Genomic DNA, 11,235 nt, shown 5'->3' with positions numbered 1-11,235 from the left:
GGACCGACCCCCGTCTCAAGCGTTTTCCTAGGTGTCTGCTGGTGTTATTCTGATCGCAGGGTTCTTATCAACACAAGCGCAGGATGCACCCATCCCTCAAATAACAGGCTCTCCATGCAATGCACCCACGAGGAAGAATGACCACTGAGCTCCAGGGGGAGGAAAGATCTGAGCTGCATCTTAAGGGGTGGGTCTGGAAGGACTCATGAGGCACCATCAGGATCAAGGGCAGTGAAGATCAGGCGAAAGTGCCGGATTCCCTAAGATGCATGATGCCTCCGCACCGTCTGATATTGCAGTACTTGCTTACCTTGCTCATCGACACAGCCTGTATTATCAAGATCAGAATGACAGGCAGCAGGAGTACCAAGACGGGTACAGCTACTGTGATGCTGTGCATACACAAGCTAAGAAGAACAGACAAACTGTTCTCTCCTGGCCCCGCCCAACGACCAACACGCCCTCATTAGCCCCGCCCTGGCTGGCCCCGCCCACCCACTTTTTCCTCCCTGGACTGGACAATTAATCCAGCACACCCAAGAGAAACCTCACCGCAGCATGCTGTCCTCCCACTTGACCCTTTTCAACCTTCATTACCCCACTTCTTGGCCTCCCTAGATTCTTAACTCCATAGTCCATCCTACCACGCCCATCTCCCTGACCCGACTCGCCTCCAACCTGTCCTTCATAGGTCCTCCCAAGTAGCTTCTCCCTTTAGCCCTGCCCACAACATCAGCCCTCCCTCGGTTAACCCCGCCTCTTGGCTGTCCTGCCCCTTGGCTGTCCCTCCCTCCCCACAACCCATTCTCTTCCCAGTGTGGGCCCTTGGGACTGGGTGGATACGCCATGGCTGAGTCCAGCGACAAGGGCATGTGTCTTGTACGAATGAGAAAATCACACTGGTAGCCAGAAGAACAACCAGATAAAGGCACAGGGACACCAGCAGCAGCACGAATACGTGGAAATTTCTTTGACCTACACAATTGTTTACCCACAGGCAGTGGTGGTCAAAGTCCTAGGGGAGAGAAGGCAGACCTTGAGGGTCTATTTGGCTTAGCCCAATACCCCCAAATTTGAGGCCCCCCCTCAACCCAGCCCCTAGACCTCCTGCTCTTGGCCCTGCACGTGAGCTCCCATCTCCAGGGTGAAACCAGCACGTCCATGGATAGAGCATAGTTAGGACGCCATGGCTCATCAGGTCATTTGTCATGAGTGAGGTCTTTAGAGACAAGAATTGCCTGGTGTCCTTTTTAGCAGGATGCAGAAAAGCTCTGAAGCTGTATTTTCTCAGATACTGGGTAAGGATGAGAAGAATTTTTTGCCCAGCCAGCCTTCTGTACTTGGAAACCCGTGCAAGGTGTGCACATGAGAGAAGAGCACTCGGAACCCAGGAAACCCTCAATTGGACACCCAGAGGTGGACAGGCAACGATACCCAGAACAGGGCAGCAGCCGGCCTAAAGTTATGGGTATCTAGTATCAGCAAGCTAGTGGGACAGTCACTGCCTTTCTTCCCCTTGACTCCACAAGGCTCAGCACAGATGGTGCCCTTTGCATGTCAGCACCTGTGCAAGCAAGGCCAGCGTCTCAGGACAAGTGCAGAACTGTAGGTAATAACATATATAAGTGACCAAGTGTGGCTGAGAGCCACTTGTAGCAGTGTGGGAAGATGATCTCATACCCACCCCTGGAACACAAATGATGTGAGGTTCCTGGTCCTGGCCAGGTGCCCTGGGATGGGTTGGTGAGTGGACAGGAAGGAGGAGTACTTACCTCCACACAGATATTACTGAAGGGACAGTGGTGGGTCCGGGGTGAACGATGGATAGAACACTTCGAGCACCACTGCAGGCGAAAGGCCGTGTTGTTCACTCGTGCTATGTATTGAATGTTGGGGTCCTCTTCTAAGGAGCCTGGCAGGGGAAGAGATTTGGGCAGTGGCAGGAGGCCCATCCACCACTCTACTGCTTGGGGCCGCCCCATAACATCATTGGGCAACAAGAAGGGTGGGGAGGAGGAGGGCAGGGGAATCCCGGTCCCTGTTGAGCAAGCTGACCACTCAGATGGGCGGCAGTCAGAGAGAAAGGGCTGTCCAGCCACAGGAGCTCTATACAGAGCTCTCCCCTTTTGGAATAGTGATCAGTGCTTGAAGTCGTGTGTAAAATCGGAAGGAGGAGGAGTGAACTGCGTGGTTTGGAAGAGCCTGCTGACCTCTCTTGCCAGCCTGCCCAGTCCTTCCTTCGAAAGCAGCTGGAACATCCAGGATTCTGTTTTTTCGCACTTTAGTGGCTTGGGAAAAGAAGTGCCAGGGCCCAAGTAATGATGACATGGAGGGAAGGGCTCCTGAGGCCACTGGAGTGGGGGGTGGGATTGAGGGGGGTTAGCATGTTTGAAATCACCCCTATAGGCATCAGCCCTTGGGATACCACCTCCTTCTCCAGGGGTCTGAGGCCTTACCTTTGTGTAAAATGCCTGGGTCTGACCCGTTGAGGAAAATGAGGCTGCAGAAGGACAGTATAAAGAATAGGCCCGAAACCACAGCAAATTCCCACTGCCCATTCTGAGCCAACCACCGGCACCTGAAACCAGAGCCAGACTCAGTCCTAGTCTGGGGAAACCCAGAGCTCCCCACAAGGCCTAGTTCACCTGAGGTAGGACTCACTCGCCTTAAGGACAGATCTAAATATCCAGGTTACAGACAGACCATGGAGACTCCACAAAATGTCACCAGCATTACCAGTCTCTCATTGTTCCCTAAATGCGTCAGGCACTCCAGACCTCTGTGCTTTCACATTGGGTTCCCTCTAACTCTATATCGTCCTTCCCCTGCTGACCCTCTCTCTCCACTTCCCTCCCTGCCTCTGTACTGTCCTTGTCTATTTTCTCTTCTGTGTCTAAGACACTGACACCTTCCATGGGAGACTCATGGAAAGGCGAAGAAGATGCCACTTATTGTAATAAGTAGCATTGCATTAAAAGCTGGAAACAGGCTTGGTTTCAGCCATGAGGATTCGATCGGAGGTTCATTTGGGGGCGTGATACTCTGTGAAGAGGCCATGGCTAGACCACCAAGTCTCACAGACTGAAGCCACCAACGAACTCTTCTGGGTTGGCACCCAGACTGCCATGACAACAGAAGTGACATCACAGAGGTTCTGGAATGGGGGCTCTGGCTGCTTCCAGTGACTTGTGAGATCAACCTTCCCCAACCCCCACATACGCACATGTTGTAGACTGGGACATCCTGCTCTTATGATGGTAGCTTTGTTGGAGCTTGTGATGATGTGATGTGGTTTGTCCCAAAGGTTCAAAGGCTAGAGGGTTGGTCCTCAGTGATGAGGTGGTAGAAACTGAAAGAGGTGGTCCTAGTGGGAGGTAACTCAGTCACACTGCAAGATGCCCTCTCAAGGGAGTAATGGACTTCTCATGGGCCCCCATTTGCTGCTGTAAGAGGGAGTTGTTATAAAAAGAGCCAGATTGGTCCCTCCCTGTTTTCTGACCACACAATCTGGTGAACACCCTCACCAGAGATCACTTGCAGGAGCTGCCAAATCTTGGATACTGAGTTAAATAAACCTTACCTCCTTATAAATTATCTGTTCTCGGGTATTTTGTTAGAGCAACAGAAAGCAGGCTAATACAGAGGCCATAAAATATGTGAAGATGGCATGGGGAGAAGTTTGGTGATGGTTATCCCCCTTTCAGGCCCAGTGGTAATTGGAGTCAACAGTGCTCATTCCTCATCCTAGCTCCACTTCTTCCTTTTTGTTGTAACAGAGCTCCAGTTTGGGGCAGGAGGTAGAAATCTACCAATTAAATATCTTCCCAGTTTACTCACTTCCATGGTGGGATTTATGATGTAATTCTCTCTTAAAAATAAAATGAGCTGGGGATGTGACTCAATGGTTAAACAATCCTAGGTTCAATCCCTGATGATTATGATAATAACAATAATAATAATAATTTGTACATATTTATGGCATATAACTTAATTTGAAAAATGTTACATTGAAGAACGTCTGAGTCAAGCTTTTTAACATATACATTACTTCATATTCTTATTTGTGGTGAGGACCCTTAAAATCTACTCTTTGAGTCATTTTTAGTGTAGATAACATTATCAACTGTACTCATTCTGTTGTATGTTATTATTAACTGTAGTCATTATATTGCACAATCGATCCCTTAAACTCATCCCTCTCATCTAAGTGTAATTTGTTCTCCTGGGACCAGCATCTTCCCCCTCCACAGCCCAGCCACTCCTGGGCCCCTGACAGTCACCCTTTTGCTCTCTGTTTCTATGAGTTCAACTTTTATAGATACCACATGTAGGTGAGATCATGTGAGTGTTGCCCTGTGCGTGGCTATTTCCCCCAATAAAACGTCCTTTGGCCTCATTCATTTGTCATAAATGACAGAATTTCCTTATTTTTTAAAAGACTAAAGAGTATCCCCTTATATTTCTAAACCACATTTTCTGTATCCATTCATGCACCGATTGGCTGGACCATAGGTTAGTTTTTTGTTTTTTGTTTCTGTTTATTTTGTTGGTGCTGGGGATTGAACCCAGGACCTTGTCCATGCAAGGCAAGCATTCTTCCAACTGAGCTCTATTTTTAATTTTTAAAGAAACTTCCCATACTAATTTCCATAATGACTGTACTAATTTACATTCCCCCAAACATAGTACAAGAATTCTAGTTTCTCCACATCCTGAACAGTACTTAAAATCTTTTGTCTTTCTTTTTCTTTTATTTATGATGGGGGTTGAACCCAGGGGGACTTTACCCCTGATAGCCATCTGGAGACCTTTTTACTTTTTATTTTGAGATCAGGTCTCACTGAGTTGCTGAGGTTTACCTTGAATTTATAATCCTCCTGCCTCAGCCTCCTGAGTTACTGAGATTAAGGCATGTGCCACTGGTTCTTTTGTCTTTTTGACAATAACCATTCTAATAGGTGCGAGAGGGTATCCCATTATGATTTTAATTGCATTTCTCTAGTGATTAGTAATGTTGAATATTTTTTTTCAGATTTCTCTTGGTCAGTTGTGTTCCTACTGAAAATGAAGTGATGTTTGGGTCACAGTCTACCACCAAGTTTTATGTCAATTTCTGTTGTAGCACAAGAAGAAGGGATGACATGCATTGGGTCATGGAAAAAGGTTAGGAGTGGTACTAGAATCATAACTGCTAGGTCTATTGAGCTTTGGAGCAGACCATGCTAGCCTTAGAGTTTCTCTTTTTGTTTTGTATTTTTCATTAGATATATATGACAGCACCATGCATTTTAATTCATTGTACACAACTGCATCACAAATTTACATTTCTATGGTTGTACCTGATGTAGCATTCACACCATATGTGCATTCATACATGTACCTAGGGTAATGATGTCCATCTCATTCCACCATCTTTCCTACCCCCATGCCCCCTCCTCACCTCTGCCTCCCCTTTGCCCCATCAAAGTCCCTCCATTTTTCCTTATCAGAGAGAACATTCAGCCTTTGGATTTTTGGGATTGGCTTACTTGATTTAGCATGATATTCTCTAACGCCATTCATTACATGTCGTAATTTTATTCTCTTTTAATGCTGAGTAATAATCCATTAAGTATATATACCACAGTTTCTCTATCCATTCATCTATTGACGGGCATCCAGGCTGTTTCCACAGTTTAGCAATTGTGAATTGAGCTGCTATAAACATTGATGTGACTGTGTCCCTGTAATATGCTGATTTTAAGTCATTTAGGTATAGACCTAAGAGAGGGATAGCTGGGTCAAATGGTGGTACTATTCCAAGTTTTCTAAGGAATTTCCATACTGCTTTCCAGATTGGGTTGCACCAATTTGCAGTCCCACCAGCAGTGTATGAGTGTACCTTTTCCCCTTCTACATCAGCATGTATCGTGGTCTGTCTTCAGCACACAGGGCACTTTGTGGTACAACCAATGTTTTATGTGCTTTTAATGAATTAACCCCCAATTCCTTGTTTTACAGATAGGGAAATTGAGTGTCCAGGTGCTAAGTGCTACCCAAGGTCTCCCTGCTGGACAGTTGTAGAGCTGCGATTTGGACTTATGAGATCTGGCTCCAGAGTCCTTGCCACCAACCACCAAGCAAGTGACTCCAGGAGGAGTTGCAGTCATGGGGCTGAGTAGAAAGGGCATGAAGTTGGAGCATGGGATCAGTGCCTGAGATGGGTGCTGCCAATAATGGAAAGGAGCCCTGATTGGTGAATCCCAGAGGGCAGACCACATTTAGGTCCCTTGAGAATAGTGATCCTGGACATGGAGGTAACCATTGTGAAAAGAGCAACCATTCTCCAGAACAGAAACCTACTCTCCAAGTACAAGGATTTCACCAGAGCCTTGTCCCTCAAGGGGGAAGGCGTTTCTCCTACTCCAGACTCTTATCTCCTGCAAGGTGCTAGTGGTGGTGGAAAAGTAGGAAACACCAGTGAAAGTCACACCCCAGCAATACAGCCTCACTCAACACCATGATCTAATCATAGACCACAGAATCCTTCCTTCCTCACTACTGTGCCATTATAACAAAAAGCCTCTGCACAACTTTAGAGAATTAGAGATGAAAAGTTGAAGACACAAATTCTTTCTGGGCAAGAAATGAAAATAAGCACATTATAGGAATCTGAAAGTTTCTGGCCTCTTTGGCAACAGAAAACACTAAACATGACCGAACTTCTAGACAGATGAGCACAAAATCTCACCAAATAAATGGCCTATTTACCTCAGTTCCTATTATTCAGTACACTGTCTAGCTTTCAATCAAAAATAATTATAAGGTATACATACTAAAAAGCAAGAAGGAAGAAAGTCTAAGGACATAAAGCAAGCATTCGAATGAGACCCTCAAATGATGAGGCAGTGGGAATTATAAGACAGGGATTTGAAACAAATATGATTGAGATCCTAAGGGTTATAGAGGGTTATAGCTGAATAAGAATATTAAAGAAAAGATAGATAATGTAAGCTGATGATGGAAATGGTAAACAAGAAAATAAAAAGGAAAGACTGGAGATAAAATGACTTAGATGAATGCTTAAAACCTTTGATGGGCTCACTAGTACCCTGGACATGACTGGGGAGAATATTAGTGAACTTGCAGATAGGTCAGAAGAAATTTCTCAGGCAAAATTGCAAAGAGAAAAGAAAAATTGAAACAGAAAATTTAAGAACAACGGGGCAATTGCAAAAGATAAGCACATGTGCAGTTGGAATAGGAGGAGGAGAAGCAAAATAGAACAGAGTTGAGGAAACCCTTCGAGTAATAATGACAGAAAGCTTTTATGATGTAATAGATACAGGGAGTTCTGAGAACATCAAACAAGGCAAATACCCAAAATCTACACCTACCATCTTTCAAATTGCTGAAAATCAAAGCCAAAGAGATGGTATTTAAAGAAATCATCTTACTCATACAGGAGCCAAGATAAGAATCTTAGTGGACTTCTCCTAAAATGTGCTAGAGAAAGAGAGTTGAGTGAAATTTTGAAGTGTTGAAAGGAAAACCCACCAGCCTATAATCCTCTACCCAGTGTATCATGGTTTGATATTGTGTGTCCTCCAAAAGCTCATGTGGGAGACATGCCTTCAATATACATTTTAAATTGTTTTTCTGGACACAGTTTTGTTCCTGTATCTTCTTAAGAGATATCCTTGAGAAAAAGTTTTTTGAAAAATCTAGTCTTAGCCAGTCATTGCAGGACATGTCTCCTCATCCCCACTACTCAAAAGGCTGAGGCAGGAAGATGGCAAATTTGATGCCAGCTTGGGCAACTCAGGTGGACCCTGTCTAAAGACAAGGGGGATTGGCTGGGTATGGTGCTCGTTAGTAGAGCACTTGCCTAGCATTTGAAAGCCCCTATTTCAATCCCCTGTACCAAAAAATGGGGTCCATGAAGAGGCTAATATCAAGGCAAAAAGGATGCAATGATCATTTCTTTTTACTTTTTATTAGGTTGCTAAGGCTAGCCTTCAACTTGTGATAGTCTTGTCTCAGCCTCCTGAATTTAGGCATGTGTCACTGCCCTGGCCCAGAAATTTTTAAAATAAAATCAACCCCACAGAATTGTCATCTGATAATATCAAAAAGGTAACAAAAACAATATGAAAAAATGTTTCCCCCAAATATATATATATTTAGTTGTTGTTGGACACACTGTCTTTATTTATTTTTATGTGGTACTGAGGATCAAACCCAGTGCCTCACATGTGTGATTCGGGTGCTCTACCACTGAGCTACAGTTTCAGCCTTTCAGTTATCATTTCTAGTTGGAGGCACTTTGTGACAGAATAATATTATCTCTTTTTCTGGGTGCGGGAGTACTGGGGATTGAACTCATGACACTTGACTACGAGCCCATATCCCCAGACCTATTTGGTATTTTATTTTAGAGACACGGTCTCATTGAGTTGCTTAGCACCTTGATTTTACTGAGGCTGGCCTTGAATCTGAGATCCTCCTGTCTTAGCCTCCCAAGCTGCAGGGATTACAGGCAGGCGCCACTGTACCCAGCCCAATATTATTTTCTATTAGTATGATCCAACCCAGTTGTTTTCTTGACTGTTTTAAAATAAATCTGTTCTCATCATCTGATACAATGCTCATGTACTCATCAAAACCAATGATACAGCTCTTATCATTATATTCATTTGCTCATAGAACCACCCCTGAAATTGGCACCTATTTTGCAAGCATCTGAAGAAGAGGGTGATGGGCTGCACCATTGCCTTCTGTGCTTTTGGCCTGACCATACCCATGGTGGAATCTCTGACAGACCACTCTCACTGCATGCTACTACCTCAGAAAGCCACTTGTGAGTAAATATATTTCTGCAGAATCTCTTAACGACGGCTACATAAAAATCTATAACAAATTATTATAATTTATATTATAATTTATTTAATTCTCTGTAGTAATTTCAAGCTTTACACTTTACCTTTACACTGTGGTTACCTTCCTTCTATCTAACAAACATCTTTGTGTACCGAACCACTTGTTTCTTTAAAGGATTTGGGAGATCCCTGTGCTGTGGATCAAACCCAGAGCTTCACATGAGCTAGGCAATTGCTCCATCACTGAATGACACCGTTGGACCAGAATGGAGAGATTTTACTGGGAAATTTTATTCAAGCTCTGATAGTACCTAATGAAATGTTGCTTTTTGACAAAATAATGGGTTTCTAGAAAATGATTATTTGTACCCACCAGATACACTTATGATGCCAGCCATCTGATTTACAGATTTACTCTGGGATTGTTGATAAGAAAATACATTGCTTTTTTTCCCCCAAGTAAAAAATTGCAATCTATTTATTTATTTTTATTAGTAAAATTTTACGTAATACTGGGATTCATTATACCATATCCTTGCATGCACATAATTTGATCAGTCTCATGTTCCAGCTAACATATTCTTTTTTTTTTTTTTTTTGGTACTGGGAATTAAACTCAGGGGTGCTTAGCCACTGAGCAACATCCCCAGCATGTTTTTGTATTTTATTTAGAGATAGAGTCTCACTGAGTTTCTTAAGGCCTCACTAAGTTGCTAAGGCTGACTTTGAACCCACAGTTCTCCTGCCTCATCCTCCAAAGCCACTGGGATCACAGGTGCCACCACACCTGTCTAACATATTCTTTTTTGGTGAGAGGAGGTGGTATCTTGAAATTTTCTTTTGTTTTAAATGCTGGGAATTGAACCCAGGGCCTCATGCAAGCAACCAATTTATCACTGAGGTACATGCCCAGCCCTTGAGCATTATTTTTAATAGGTCTATCTTTTGGACACGACCTAATGGCTGGGTATCATGAGAAATCCAGTATTTTATGTGTCTGGAACTTTAAGTATATTTTCACTCAAAATTCCTGTAGGACAGGAGTTTTGAAGAGTAATGAACTGGCTCTGGTCATATTCAACAAGATGAGACAACCAGCAAATATGGGAAAGACCTAAGATTGAAATTCAGATTTATAGTACACCAGGATTCAATATCTGGGTTATGTGGCTTCTCTGCAAGAGGAAGAAGAACTTTTTTTTTCTTTTTTAATACCAAGTATTTTGAGCCAGTTGCAGTGGCACGTGCCTGTAATCCTAGGAGCCGGGGAGACTGAGACAGGAAAATCGAGAGTTCAAAGCCAGCCTCAGCAAAAGCAAGGCACTAAACAACTCAGTGAGATCCTGTCTCTAAATAAAAACACAAAATAAAGCTGGGGATGTGGCTCAGTGGTTGAATGCCCTTGGGTTCAATCCCCAGTACTAAAAAAATAAATAAATATTTTATTGAATGTTGCTGCCAGTTTATATAAAATAATTACCCTTGTGAAATAGAAATTCATGAAAATTCAGAGAGGTAGATGTTAAGGATTGACAAAAGTAGAAGATTGTATTTTGGTACATGTGTTACAGGGAAATTTTTTGTACAGGCTTCAAATTAAGCTCTCTTGAATATTCACTGGTTCTTGAGCAGTGGGTTTGGGAAACCTCAGAAAGATGACTACAAAAAGGAATAGACTTTCTGCGGTCTGAAGGAACTTGTACATGAAGATACTCCAGTCAGTAGGGGATCATGGTGAGCATTCTGCAGACAAAATTTTTTCAAGTCTGCAACTGCCTGGGAAACCTTCATGTGGTTGAGTCCGGCCTCCAGCCAGAGCTGCTGAACCACCTTCTTCATAGTGTCAACGCTGGAGGAACCAGACATGGTGCATTCGAGGGACAGGTGACTCTTCTGTCAGAGGGTCCACAGGTCACCGTCAGCTGGGCCAGATGACTGGGCAGCGTGCAGCAGAGAAGATTCTTTTTTTGAGGGCGTCTGTGGATTGAACTCAGGGCACTTGACCGCAGAGTCACATTCCGAGCCCTTTTTTGTATTTTCATTAGACACAGGGTCTCACGAGTTGCTTAGCACCTCGCCATTGCTGAGGCTGGCTTTCAACTCACGATCTTCCTGTCTCAGACTCCCTAGCCACTGGGATTACTGGCTGTGCACCACTGCGATTGGCTAGAAAAGAGATTCTTATAGAAAAAGAGATAAATAATTGCCAGGAATTAAGGGATGATTCTTTTTTTTTTTAATTGTTCTATTCTACATGACAGTAGAATGCATTTTGACACAACATGTATAAATGGAGTATTACTTCTCATTCACCTGGTTAAGGGCTGATTCTTTATCTGAAAACCCAGAAAGAGAAGCATGTCTCTTGGGAGCATGA

At 43.7% G+C, this 11,235-nt stretch overlaps 2 pseudogenes; both read right to left on the bottom strand.

Moving 5' to 3' along the window:
• Positions 1 to 238: 238 nt before the first annotated feature.
• Positions 239 to 8,816, bottom strand: LOC143640318 (palmitoyltransferase ZDHHC19-like; annotated as a pseudogene).
• A 1,701-nt stretch (positions 8,817 to 10,517) lies between these two features.
• On the bottom strand, positions 10,518 to 10,724 carry LOC143389327 (guanine nucleotide-binding protein G(I)/G(S)/G(O) subunit gamma-5 pseudogene; annotated as a pseudogene).
• Between the last annotated feature and the right edge of the window lie 511 nt (positions 10,725 to 11,235).

The sequence above is a fragment of the Callospermophilus lateralis genome, unplaced genomic scaffold (genome assembly GCF_048772815.1).
Source record: "Callospermophilus lateralis isolate mCalLat2 unplaced genomic scaffold, mCalLat2.hap1 Scaffold_181, whole genome shotgun sequence".
NCBI lineage: Eukaryota > Metazoa > Chordata > Mammalia > Rodentia > Sciuridae > Callospermophilus > Callospermophilus lateralis.
The sequence above is the reverse complement of the archived record's forward strand: the minus strand, read 5'-3'. Positions and strand labels throughout refer to the sequence as shown.